A 13388-nucleotide genomic window follows, 5' to 3' on the forward strand; every position below is an offset into this window, starting at 1 on the left:
AAACTGATCTGTTTTCTTAAGGTGGAAGCATAAATCATTGATTATAGATCTACTGACCCTAAATGTTAAATATTATAAAAGTTCCCTTCAAGTTCTGCATTTTAAAATATTTCCGTAATGTGTTTTCACTCTCCTTAACTATTTTCTAATTTCTATCATAATATTTTTTGACCTGTGGATTATTTAGAAGTGTTGAATTTTAAATACTAAGGCATTTCCAGATATCTTTCTGTAATTGATTTCTAATTTAATTCCTTTGTGGTCAGAGAAAATAACTTGTGTTATCTGAAGTCTTTTAATTTTATTGGTATTTGTTTTTTGGAGTAGGATGTGATGTATCTTACTAAATGTTTTGGGTACATTTAAAAAGAATGCTGTTGGGTGTTGTTAGGCAGACTGCTTTATACATGTAAATGAAGTCAAAGTGGTTAATTCGCACTGCTCATGTATTTTATAGCCTTACTAATTTTCTATTATTCTGTCAGTTAGTGGGGGGTAGAAGTATTATTAAAATTTCCACCTATGATTGTTGACTTATTTAATTCTTTCAGAGCTACCAGGTTTTGTTTCCTGTAATTTGAATCGCAGGTAGTAGAGACCTAAAAATTTAGGATAGTTATCTACTCTTGTTTACTTGACTTCTTGATCATTAAGAAATAACCCACTTTATCCTATGGACATTATTTCATTTCACTGTTCCTACCCTTGTACATTGTCATACATTTTACTTTTACCTATGGTAAAGATCTACAATGCATTTTTATTAATTTTCTTTAAAAAGTCAATCGTCTTTTATGGGAATTTATAAAATAAGAAAAATACATGATATGCTCCAATATATTTACCTTTTCTGATACTTTTCATTATTTTATGTCTGTTCAGGTTTGGATCAGGCATTATTTTTCTTCTCATTGAGGGATTCTCTGTAACATTGCTTATAGTTATAATAGTTAGTAGTATAGTTCTAGTCAACTGATGATAATACTCTAAACTTCTCTATGTTTACAAATTATTTCATCTTTGTTATGAAAGATATTTTCACTTGGTGCATAATTTCAAATTGACAATTTTTTTCTCTATTATAAAGATATTGTTCCACTCTTCTCTGATTTACATTTTTTTTTTACTTTTTTAAATTGAAGTATAGTCAGTTTACAATGTTATGTCAATTTCTGGTGTACAGCACAATGCTTCAGTCATTTATGCACATACATATATTCATTTTCATATTCTTTTCCACTATAAGCTACTACAAGATATCAAATATAGTTCCCTGTACTATACAGTATAAACTTTTTAATCTATTTTATATTATACCAGTCAGTATCTGCAAATCTCGAACTCTCAATTTATTCCTTCCCACTCCCTTCTCTCCTAGTAACCATAAGTTTGTTTTCTATGTCTCAATCTGTTTCTGTTTTTTAAATAAGTTCATTTGTCATTTTTTTAGATTCCACATATGAGTGAAATAATACGGTATTTTTCTTTCTCTTTCTGGCTTACTTTACATAGAATGACATTCTCCAGGGCCATCCATGTTGCTGCAAATGGCATTATTTTATTATTCTTTATGGCCAAGTAGTATTCCATTGTATAAATATACCACAACTTCTTTATCCAGTCATCTGTCAATGGACATTTAGGTTGTTTCCATATCTTGTCTATTGTAAATAGTGCCGCTATGAACATTGTGGTGCAGGTGTCTTTCTGAATTAGGGTTCCCTCTGGATATATGTCCAGGAGTGGGATTGCTGGATCATATGATAAGTCTATTTTTAGTCTTTTGAGAAATCTCCATAATGTTTTCCACAATGGCTGCACCAAACTGCATTTCAACCAACAGTGTAGGAGGGTTCCCCTTTCTCCACACCCTCTCCAGCATGATTTATATGATTTTTGAGGAGAAATCTGCTGTCATTATTTTTTTTTCTTCTGCGTATAATGGGTCTTTTTCCTACCTCTGTCTTTGAAGATTCTCTGATCACTGGTTTATTTCAACTGTGTTATGATGTGCTTTCGTATAGATGTCTTCTGATTGTGGTGCATTGTGCTTCTTGGATCTGTGACTTTAGAATTTTACTTATTGTCTTTCTGGGACTCCAATTACAAATATTAGAATGCTTGATGTATTCTCACAGTTCACTGCCCTGCTGCTCTTTTCAAAAACATTCTTCTTTCCCTCTGTATGTCATTCTGGATAGTTTCTATTGCCATGTCTTTAAGAGCACTGCATTTTTTTTCCCCCACAATGTCTATTCTGCCATTAAACCCATCTAATGTATGTTTAATCTTACACAGTCTAAATTTTATCTCTAGAAGCTTGATTCGGGCCCTTTTTTTAATCTTCATATCTTCCATGTCTCTGTTTAACAGGCTCATGCTTTCCTGTTCATATTGAGCAGATGGTATATATTTATATCATGTATTTAATGTTCTTGTCTGCTAAGTCTCCCATGTTTGTTATTTCTGGTTCTATTTCTATGGATTACTTTTTCTCATCATTATTTTATTTTTCTGCTTCTTTTCATGCCTGGTAATTTTTGATTTGATGCCAGACTCTGTCAAGTTTATAATTTGGATATTTCTTTTTTTTTTTGCCATTTCTTTAAATAATTTTGAACTTTGTTCTGTTATGCAGTTATTTGGAAACAATTTGATCTTTTCAAGTATTGTTTTTTAAGATTTGTCAGGAGACCTCAGATAGCCTTTGCACCAGGGCTCTGATTGATAAGAACTCTGGTAAGAATAACAACTATCCCTGGCCCTTTGTGAGGATTGTTTCACATGATCCTTTCCGATTTCCCCAACCTTGATAGTTTCCTCACCCACATGCACCAGTCAGCACTCAACTGAAGACTCTGGAGGAATCCTGTGCAAATCTCTGGAGCACTCTTTTCCTGTGCAATTTTCTTTTCTCCAGTATTCTTCCCTGTGAATTTCAGCACCTTGGCCTTACATCTGAATTCTGTCTTGTAAACCAGTGGGCTTATTTTGACTTCCTACTCCCTACTCTGCAGCCTGGAAATCCTCTCCCATCATTAAACTGAAGGTACTCATACAGCTCACCTTATTTGATACTCTTTTCTCACATCTCACTATCTTTTACTGCCTGTTGTCCGGTGTTTGAAAAATCATTGTTTTATATATCTTGTTCACTTTCCTAATTCTTTAGGGTAAGAGATTCAGTTTCTGTTCTCTTGAACAAAAGCAAAAGTCTTAAATTTTGTTATCCTATATATAATTATTTTTAACAACTGGATTTAAGGCTACATGTATCCTCTAAATTGAAGCTTCATCCCACAGGTATGATCATTATTTCTAAGTATTTTGTTATTTACATTAGGATTTCCTATTTGAGTCATAAACTATGTAAAAGCATGTCTTTAGATTCCAAACTTATCAGATTTTACTGAGCAACTTTGATTACTATTTCTAATCATAATGCATTTTTAAAAGAATTTGGTGTGTATGATATTATTTATTTTATATTATTAAAAGTTTTATTATTTATGGCCTAATGTGTACTCAGTTTTATATGTGCTTAAAGATAATGCTTATTCTCTATTTCAGGAAAATTTTTTATGAAAATCAATTGTATTAAGCTTGATAATTGTGTTGTTCAATTTTTCTGCATTTTCACTAATTTTCTTTTTGCATGATTCATCAGATTCTGACATGTTTATTAAGAGTTTACAATATGGTAAGAATTTCGTCAAACTCTCCTTGAAAGTCTTAGCTTTTTGGTTTTGCTTAATATGTTTCAAGTCTATAGTACTAAAGGTATGAAGTTCATGACTGTTCATAGATTTTTACAAGTTTTTCTATTTACCATTAAGCATAATTATTTTGCCTGCATCTATGACTTCCTAGTATTAACATATCTATATATCTTTTTAAATATAGCATTTTAAAATTAAACTAATGTTTAAAAATAAAGACGTGGCCATAATATTCTATTCTGGTTTCATTTTATTGTGTAGTAGGAAAAGAAGTATGGATTTGTAAATAGTTTTACAATAAAATGTACATGAGAATAAAATAAAATTAAAGCTATTAAAGTGCTTTTGTAAGGATAAAAATACTCTATAAACACTATCATTGGTTCTGAGTTTGTCACTCTTCTTTAGCCATCAAAAACACAAAATCCACTCTCTATTGGAAGTGGAAGCAAAATGGAGTAATCGATCTACTAAAAATTTTAAAAAGTCCATTCCCAAAACTAAAAAGTGCTACAACAACTACATAAGTTCATGGATGAAGCAATTAAGGGTTAAATTAAAGAGGATGGATTGACTGAACGCTCTCACTTTCTTAATATATCTTTCATTTTTGTAAGGATCTATGTAACAGGGTGTTTTGTCATTATTAATCATCTGCTCATCTGTGTCTTAGTCAGTTCATTAACAAATACTACGGATTGGGTGGCTTAAACAACAGAAATTTGTTTCTTACCATTCTAGAGGCTGGGAAGTCTGAGACCAGGTTGTCAGCATGGTGGGGTCCTTGGTGAAGGCTCTCTTCCTGGTTTGCGGATGGTCACCTTCTTACTATATCCTTCCATGGCAGAGAGCAGAGAGAGGAAGCGAGCTCTCCTGTGTCTCTTCTTATAAGACCTCTAAGCCTTTCGTGAGGGCCCACTTTCATGACATAGTTACCTCTCAAAGACCCCATCTCCAAATATCATCATACTGGAGATTAAGGTTTGAAAATATGAATTTTGAGAAGACACAAATATTTAATCCATAGCAATATACTTTGGCTATTTTTATTAGTGTGTTCATCTATTTTGTTACTAAATGCCAAAATATTTTATATAGTAATCTCATTAAATTCTACATGCATTCTCTCATTTTAAAATTTTCATTTTAATACTGATGACTTTACAGTACATGCCAATTTTAATGGTTATTTATGCAGAATATCAATATAACTCTAGAATTTATTGTCTTTCTTTTATACATTCAGTATTTTCCCTAAATCCCTCACCTTCACTTTTTTCTAGGCATTTTATGGTTGGTCTCCTTTTTTGTTTTAACTACTTAATTATCTAGAATGTACCATTTCCCAAATACATCTTACTTTCTGTAAGCAAGCTTCTTAATGTGAACTGTGTCACATTCTGTATATAAATGTGGTTGGGTCTATCTTTATGCTTTCTACTTGGTACAATTAATCAGTCAGTTCTTATTCCATACCAAACTATTTTAATGACTTTGGCATTCTAATACCATTTCAATATTAACCAGTACAAACCACTTCTCATTATTCTTTTATTTTCAGAATTTGTGGGATGTTATAATCATTAATTTTTCAAGATGACCTTTAGAAACATCTTAAAAACCGTTCAAAAACATCCGTTGATATTTTGACTGGAATTATATCATATTATAAATTGTGCTATATGGAGAATTAATATTTTTAGTATTGAGTCTTGGTATTTGCCTCTATATACTCATTATTTTTAGTAGGTTTTTTTGCACTTATCTTACATTTCTTATTAGGTTCATTTGTACATATTTTATATTTACTGTTGCTGATTAGCAGGATGACCATATAATTTTTTATTCCAACCAGTAGACCTTAATGGTGAAAGGGAACACTATTAATAATAACACGTATAAACTGGATCTTGTACTATAATATACATATATTAGTATGATTTTAAAAATTTCACTAGTGAGGTTTTTTATTGAAGTATATAGTTGATTTATATTAGTTTTGAGTGTACAGCATATTGATTCAGTATTTTTACAGTTTATCCTCCATTAAAAGTTAGTATAAGATAATGACTATCCTTCCCTGTGCCAAACAATAGATCTTTGTTGCTTATCTATTTTATACATAGGAGTTTTATTTCTTAATCTCATACCCCTAACGTACCCCTCTCCCCTACCCCTCCTCACTGGTAACCACTATTTTGTTTTCTATATCTGTGAGTCTGTTTCTGTTTTGCTATATACATTCGTAAATCAAATTTTATTTTTTTTATTAGTTTAATGCAACTAAACAGCAATGGTGTATATGTACATACATAGTTTTTAAATAAGCCAGCCTTTCCACCTTTATCATTAAATGCAGTAATTTATAGTGACTTCTCTTATTTTCTCAGATTGTCAAATATGTCATTTACATAATAATGACAACTTTGATACTACCTCATAATAGTTACATCCCTAATTTATTTTTCCTAAGTTATTGCATGTATAAGACTTCCAGAAAAGTATTAACTACTAGTAGCAAAGGAAGGTATTTTTGTTGGTTCCTGACATTATTGGGATCACCACTAGCACAAAATCATTTTGATGTTAATGATAGTTATTTCATGTTAAGGGGCTATCCTTCCCAATTTTTTTGTAAATAACACTTTAAGTATAACAGGCATTAAACATAATACATGAAATTGTACATGGATAGCTCAGTAAAATTTTACATCTGTGTAATCAGCACCAGAACAAGATAGAGAATATTTCCAATTGTCTAGAAGTATCTTGGTGCCCCCATAGAATTAGTATAGTCTCACACAAAGGAAATAAATATTCTCATATATAATAGCATATATTAATTTCTGGTTTTAAAATAGATACACCCACATACAGACACACCTTTTTTCCCATATGTATTACTTTGTGTCTTGATTATTGATGATCATACTTACCTACTGTATTAATGTACCTCAGCTTATTTATTCATTCTTTTCTCTTTATGCCCCTTCAGGTTGTTTCCTGTTAGTTTAGGTCTATTACCAATACTGCTTCTATGATGTTCCTCTACACGTCTTTTTATGAACATACACAGTTCTGTTTTAAATACACACAGGAATTTAATTACTGGGTGATAGAGTATATATGTGTTCAGCTTTAGTTGATACTATCAAATAGTTTTCCAAAATGGTTGTATCAACACTCACAAGCAATATGAGTGTGACAGCTATTTCACATCCTTAACTTCATTTATTTTAATTTATTAAATTCTTTTTAATTCTAGCCATTCAGGTAAGCATGTTGAAATACATCACTGTAAATTTTAACTTGCAATACCCAGATAAGAAATGAGGTTGAACTCCTTTTTCGTATATTAATTTGCCACTGGGAATATCACCTTTAGTGAAGTGCCTGTTTAAGTTGTTTGTCCAATTTTAAAATCAGTTTCTAACTTTTTCTTATAGATTTTCTCAGGTTCTTCACGTATTTTTGGATATGACTTACTTAAATATATTTTTGTATCAAGTATCTTCCATTCTGTAGTTTATCCCACAATCTTTAAAGGTTTTTGGTATGTTATGATGAACAAAGTATCTTAATTTTGATAGTACAAATAATCAAATTGACTTTTTTTTATGACTAGTGCTTTAAGTCTCACTTAGTTGCATGAAGACATTCTCCTGTGATTTTTTTCCTGCACACTTTAATTTTTAGCCTCTATATTCAGCTCCTTCACATTCCATCTGGAATTGAATGTTTTGTATGGTCTGAATTTGGATGTCAAGATTCATTTTTTTCCATATGGATATCTAAGTGGTTCAACACCATTTTTGAAAAGATACACTTTCACAAACTCATTATAATGCCAACTTTATCATCATAAGTCAAGCGCTTATATATATGTGGGTTGATTTCTAGACTCCTCTTTCTATTTCAACGGTCTATTTACCTATTCTTACACCAATACTATAATAATTTAATTACTACAACTTTAAAGTAGGTCTTGATATCTGCCTGTATACATCCTTAAGTTTTTATTTTTCATGATTGTCTTGAATATACTTGTCCCTTTTCATTTCTGTGTGTGGTGAATACTATGAAGTCTTTCTTAGATCCCCTTTCATTGGAGGAAAAGTCTTGCCTTGAGGAAAGACTCAGTTTTTACACCCCTTGGGGGATTACTTCAACTGAAGAGATACATCTCACCCAGGGTCATGCCCATTTCCTAAGGGTAATCATATCTAATGACTCACCATTGTAAGGTATAAATATCTGACTCCTTTCCTCAAACTCAAGACCAAGTGAAGGGTTATCTCAGCTTCAGAGATACTCATTGAGAATTCATTCTCAAAAGTTCTCTGTTGAGACTACATTTCAGTTCAACTTCTTTTTATCTAATTCTGCTTTTGGGCCCTCCCTTCCTTAGATGTCACTCTCCAGAACATTCCTAAGAAATCTCCTGCTGCTCATCTCCATCTCAGAATGTGCTTCCTTGGAAATTCAATCTGTGACAATTGGTGCCTGGAGTGGTCCAAGAAAGTAGACTGGATCATCCATCATCTGGCTGGTGATGAAAAACTGATAACTTCTTAAGGTGGAGTACTGACAGTCCCACTACAGGGTAGCAGTGCAATTGTTAAAATCTTTACCAGTGGTGACCTGGGATGATATACTGGTAACAGTGAATACACTAGCAGTATAATGCATCAGGACTTTAAGTAACGTGTGGGATATAATAACTGTAAGGACAGTGGAATTGAGTGACTGTTGCTAAACTCAACTGAAGACAATGAAAAGCTAAAAGTGATTAATCACAGCTAAAAGCTAAGAGCCTCCTTGGTAGTTTAAAAAACAGGACAGCAGAAAAAGATGAGAACTTACCCAGAACTTAATCACAAGAGCAGCAGAGCCTCCAGAGGGTAAGCTCTCAGCCCGAGTAAGCCTGCTGGTCCAAGGTCTAGACCCTGGCTCGGGGATTTCAGGACCATGACACAGGGGGCAGCTAAGTTGAATTACACAGAAACTTTGATTTCCTTGATTCCCTGAACCGCCTGAGCCTACAGAAGTTGCTCACTCCTCCCTCTTAAGGACTGGTACTCCCTTTTTGTTTAAAAATGATGCAAACCTCCTCCCAAACACACACACAACATATGCCAACTTCAGGATCATCCCCAACTCTTCTCCTGGCCACTAGGCTAATAACTAGAGTTACATCATAACATAGCCTGACCAGAGATGAGCTAAGTCTGATTATGTAGGAAAAGGTCTACATGCTAAAAGGTCTACAGGACCTAACCTGCATGTACTGGCAAAGACTGGGAGAATCTGTATGAGACTGGATTCTGAAGGATCTTGATCAAGGGCTGTGGAACAGAAGGTTTGATAATTAAAAGCCAACCCTGTTTAGAGCACTCTCTCAGGAAATGGGACACACTGGCAAGAATTCCAGAACATGGGCTGAACATGCTGCTAGGATGGCTGCTAAAAGTTTGAGAAAAGTGATGGTCAGCACAAAGTGAATGCAAAAACTCCAATGCAGACAGTAGAAAAAGGGATTAAAAGACTCAGAGAAGTGGGCCTGCTAAAGTGGATATACTATTAAAGGTCAGAAAGTCCAGCAGAGGTTCTACTGTACTCTATAGTAGTGCCCAAAGACTGTACCATTTACCAAAGCAATAAAGATTCGCCGGGTAAAGAGAGCACCAACGTCGCTAACATTCTCAGTATTGGTTCTCCTCTGTAGGCTGTACCTTATGTAGGAATTACTATACAGATTTAATGCCAAGAGTATTTATAGGACCCCAAAGCAATGGAAGCCAGGTAGTGGGGCTTAACCATCAGATCCCAGGTGTCTTTCATGAGGTTCAAGGCACAGCTGAGGGTTCTGACCCACAGAGAGTTACAGTGATTTTTAATAGAATATAGCAACCCCAGAGCAAAATAGATAAGCAGCCAGTAAGGGAACTACTCATTCTATGTAATCAAAGAAATCAAAGGAAGGTGAGGACAATCACCAAACAACAGTTTTTGATTCTTTGCCCAGTTTTTGGACGTGAGCCTATTTTCACACCCAGAATGCACTATCTCAAGGAAAAGCCAGGTGCCAAGCAAGAAGAATATATGGTATTCTTCACTCAGCAAAACATGTGCAGCCATTCACCCATTCTTTCCCCAAAGGGGCCTATGACTATTTACTTAAGTTAATATTCATGACCCTGGAGGTAGGAGAGAAATGGCAGAAATTAATGTTTAAATTTAAAACCTAGAATAAAGGGGTGGTGTTTCCGTAATATATACATTTAACTTATCAGTGTGACTCCTGTAAAAACTGAATGAATCAGAGAAGATGAGAGTAAATTACCAAAAATTCAACTAAGTAGCTCAGTGTGCAGCTGCTGTGTCCAGCGTGGTGTCTTTGCTACGGAAGCTTAACATGGCCTCAGGTGCCTGGTGTGCAGCCACTGATCAGGTGAACGCACTGTTTTATGTCTCTATTTTCAAAAATGAGTTTGAATGCACTTGGAATAGACAAGAATATACATGTCATAATATAGCCTAAAGAGATCAGGACAAGCTGGACACCATTCAGAACACCACACTCATTTATAATACTGATGACATCATGCTAATCAGGGAGGAAAAATCAAGAAATTGCTGGTGCACTGGAGGCAAGACAAAACCCATCAATCCCAGAGACAAAGAAAAGAGAAGAAACAAAAATCAATCTAAGTTATAAATGTACTTTTGAGAGTCAGAAACACAAAACAAGAGGAATAATAGTCATCTTACTACTCTGCCTTCAATGGGGGGATATTTTTAATAACTGATCCCATCAGTGCTGTACAGCCTCCAGACTCAGCACTCTGAGGCACATGGGAATATGGGGTCTAATATAAACTGATTGCTTGAAAGTCTTTATACACAGCTGTTAGAATAGTAAACCTCTCTCCTACACTTGCACATGGATTATTAATCAACCCTCATGAAGACATACCATTTGTGAAATTTCAGAACACAGAGATAAAGGACATTCTAAAACTGCAGAAAGAAATCTTAAGGTAATAGGAGTCAGAAAGTAAACAGTAACTCTTAATGCCAGAAAAAAGTGGAGAAATGTTTTCCAGATTCTCAGGAAAAATAACTTTCAATATAAAATTCTCCATTCAACTGAATTATACATAAGTGTGAGGAGAAAATAATATCAATTTCAGATATGCAAGAATCCAAAAATATACCTGTCAAAGACTTTGTCTGGAAGTTCCCAGGACATTTACTTTAGCAAAACAACAGAGCAAAGCATAGAGGAAGGCATGGATCTGAAAACAAAAATAACATAAAAACTCTTAGGATGACCGTTTGAAGAAAGACAAAAAGCCAGTACAAATTCCACGAGAAAGAAAGATAAAGAAGGGACGCCACAAGGATGAAGATAATGATGATAATAACAGTGATAAAGTGGAAAAGGACTTATCTAATATGTGTGTATATTTAGAACATTTGTTGCTAGCCTTTTGACAAATCTATTTAAATTTTAGGGGAAAACAACATTATTTTTATAGAAAACCAAAGTAAACTGCATCCAAGAAAACAACATTTATATGTTAAAGGGGAAAAGTAATCATGGTATACTACTTGGCTTATTAAGGAATTATATTTTCATAGTCATAACATGTAAATTCTTTATTTAACCAAATAATAAAAAAATTAGAATATAATAGAAAGATGGGAGAGTAAAAAGAGAATTGATTTCTTAGGTCAAATTAAAGAAAGCCAATAAGTAATGTCTCAGTTTCATAATTTAAGAAATAAAATTATCAATGTGATATATAGAAATGCATTTAAAATACCGAAAGAAACAGCCTCAAGAAAAGAAAGTGGTTGACTCTGAGAAATGGGATTAGGAGAATGGAGCAGGAGATCACTACTTTTTGTTATGAATGCTTTTGCGTTATTTGATAGCTCCAAAATATGCATGTAATAAATTAATAAAAAACAAAATGGAAGTAACATGAATTATATATTTAACTGATGTAAATGATTATCACAACTTTACTTGGCTCAGGTTTTTAATTGTGAACATTGAAATGTCTCAAGAAAATTTTCAGGGATATGATTTTTCTACTGTCATACGCATTCTCATCTGAACAATTCTCTGTGTCCTTCGGAAGAGAACAAATTAGCTAGATAAATCAATATATATTTTATTTTAAGGGGTTAATGTTTGAGAGAAGTTTGAGATCAAACTGATTTTTCTAATTTGTAGGTAATCTGTTTTTGTCTTTTTGTCTTGTCTGTTCATGTGTAATATATTTTGGCCTTAACGTTTCTGCTATCATTAAAATCATTGACATTTTCAGAAATACATCCTGCCTGTATCTATGTATCACTCTCTTTTTATTAATTTTCCATAGCACATAGGGATGCAAGTTCAGGACTGCTGCACAAATAGCACTTTTTCGCATTTTCCATCCCCAGGTATATTTCCACACTCTTTTAATTCCTCATAATGATCGCAAGTAAGATGGCAAAAGGGGAGAAGATACCTGTGGGTTTTTCAGCCTCTTATCCATAAATATGGGAAAACTTTATTTTCCTTAGGGACAGTTCTGTCTTGCTGATGGTTAATTGTCTCAAGTATAAACGTAGTTACAGAAGAAATGCACCTCCTAATTGCTCATATAAGACTCTCTTTGCTGGGCTTTTGATCCCTTCCCTCCCTCTCAGTACCAATTCTCTCATTTATATTTTACCCTCTCCGTTTTTACATACACTCTGTCCTTTCAAGATACAAACATGCATAGATAACACTTCTTCCAGCACTTTGGCAAGAGGTAAGTGTGCTGTTGAAAGGAAATCTATAGCGACTGCTTCTATAATGAGAACAATACTTTTGGAAAAAAAAAAAACTTTAGAAAGTACTTCCTAATTTATCTTTTTGGTCAAATTATAAAAATAGATTTAATTAAACCAAGACTGATATAAACCCATAAAATTATGTACATAGATCTTGGTAATAGTTTGAGACATTACGGGAAACAAGTAGAATATTTGATAAAAGTCAGAGTACTACCATCATTTTAAAATATAAAAAAGAATTACCCTAGAAACTACAGTACTATAAGCTTAATTTTAGTATCAGGAAAATGCTAACATAATGCAGTAAAAATCTTATTAATTCTTAACACAGGGGACCAAGAGAAAAAAAAGTACAGAATTGCAATTAACTTGCTTGAGATTATCTAAAATATTTTTATTAAAGTAACAGAGCATCTAGATATCTGGGGACTAGCAGTCCTCTTGCTGTCCTAAATAAACCAATATTGGATTAATAAGGTTTTCTCTTAACACAAAAGCAAAGTTGCAAATTCATGGAAGAAAATGGCATTCTGGGTAACATGGCTTTTTGAACAAAACAATTCTTGTAAGTATAAGAAATATGACTTTGCAATAGGCCTAAATTATTATACAGTTCTGTACAAATTACCTCATAGCAAAATGAAAATTTTTGAAATGCAACTATTGTATTATTTAGAAGAAATACCTAACACTGAAGAGTTTTCTAACAATAAGCAATGATGGGCATATATTGCATAGATAAACAAGATTATACTGTATAGCACAGAGAAATATACACAAGACCTTGTGGTAGCTCACAGTGAAAAAGAATGTGACAAGGAATATATGTAT

The 13388-nt window shown here is 33.3% G+C and overlaps 1 long non-coding RNA gene across 1 annotated transcript in view; it reads left to right on the plus strand.

The window, feature by feature from the left end:
* LOC141577730 (uncharacterized) overlaps nucleotides 1-12063 on the plus strand; it is a 34093-nt gene extending 22030 nt beyond the window's left edge. The window contains exon 2 of the long non-coding RNA XR_012507087.1: nucleotides 8128-12063. This is a non-coding gene — a long non-coding RNA (uncharacterized LOC141577730). The remainder of the gene's footprint in view (nucleotides 1-8127) is intronic.
* The last annotated feature ends 1325 nt before the right edge of the window (nucleotides 12064-13388 follow it).

This window comes from Camelus bactrianus, chromosome 1 (genome assembly GCF_048773025.1).
Source record: "Camelus bactrianus isolate YW-2024 breed Bactrian camel chromosome 1, ASM4877302v1, whole genome shotgun sequence".
Taxonomy (NCBI): Eukaryota; Metazoa; Chordata; class Mammalia; order Artiodactyla; family Camelidae; genus Camelus; species Camelus bactrianus.